We start from the raw sequence: 1536 nt of genomic DNA on the forward strand, positions 1-1536 counted from the left end.
TCTATCTATCTATCTATCTATCTATCTATCTATCTATCTATCTATCTGTGTGTATATGTATGTATGTATCTATGTATGTATTTATACTTTGACTTTAATTACCTTGCAGTGAAATTCTTTATTCATTCAGAAGCTTGTATCAAGACAATAAGAAACCACTTTACACCCTTGATTTTATTTGCAGATACTGATATGTTAATTCAACATGCCAACTGTGAGGTTGGCTTCTTATACCTTTAATGGAAAGAAATAAAAAAAAAATCATGGTTATAGACACTTCCACAGCAAACCTAATCACAAATAATATATATGAGCAAGAATGCTTGTTCAAACTAATCAAGCCATGCCTTTCGGTAACGATAGTAGCTTGTGTATTTCAAGTGAAATGTAACTTAACAGTCTCCTTCTTGGTGTTAGAGTCACATTGTATCCATAATTTCAAATACTTAATATTAATTTTAGCGCATGAAAAATACCCATAATCTATTCACTTTTTATTTAAATTATTCATTAAGTAGTAAAATATCAACCTTCAAAAATACAAACCTTTCTTTATCATGTGCATCCACATAGTGCACAGGAAACCTAAAAGATTCCCCAAAACGAGGCAATGATTTACTGATTAGAGCAGTGACATGCTAGTGCTTCCACACTGTGCTTGGTGAGAGTTAGCCATGTTTCAAGAGACGTAAATATCACCCAGCCAGCTGAGAGGACAAAGTGGCTGAATAATTATGTAAGGGAAGTCCACAGTAGACTACAAATTGCTCACAACAGACAGAAACTTCAGGCCTTCTTGTATGAATTTTTAGGATAACTATACTTTAGCAGTGAATACTAAAGATTGCCTTGGACTCTTTGCTTTATCACAAGAGCAAGATAACTACCAGAAAACATTTATCAACTTTGACTATGTACTATCAACAGAAACAATGCGCTATTGTTGATTTGTAATCAAAATAATAGGAGGCACAGCTGATGTGCAAAAAATTTATAGTCTGCACGAAAAGGGCTATGGAATGGTTCACCTTGTCTAGATTGAATTTTCTATTTCCCACTATTGTCCTCTTCAGTGGTGATATTCAGAACTACATTATACAATTAGATAAATCTGAAGAAGTCTTGAGGATTTTCACTTAATAAGGGCTATTTATTGTGTTAATAAATCACACTTTTAGTCTATCTTGTAGGTATTGTCATGAATTATATATTCTGTTTTTATTGACCCTTTCTTATTTGATTGTTATTACTGTGTCTATTCTTTACAATCTCTGTTGCTTTCTTATTTCTTACTCTCTAAAAATATACGTTTCTTCATTAAAAAAGTGAAATGTGTGTGTGTCTCTGTATGTGTGTGTCTGTGTCTTTGTCTGTGTCTATGTATATTGATGTTTCTGTACATATGATATGTATGTGTGTGGATATATAGACCTGTAATCAAGAGGAAGCTGAAAGAAAATGTTCTTTCACTGTCTGAACTATATCCTTGATACAGTGTTTCTCACTGAAACCTGGATCCAGGCAAGTATCCAGTAT

This window comes from Psammomys obesus, unplaced genomic scaffold (genome assembly GCF_907164565.1).
Source record: "Psammomys obesus unplaced genomic scaffold, mPsaObe1.curated_primary_1811, whole genome shotgun sequence".
Taxonomy (NCBI): domain Eukaryota; kingdom Metazoa; phylum Chordata; class Mammalia; order Rodentia; family Muridae; genus Psammomys; species Psammomys obesus.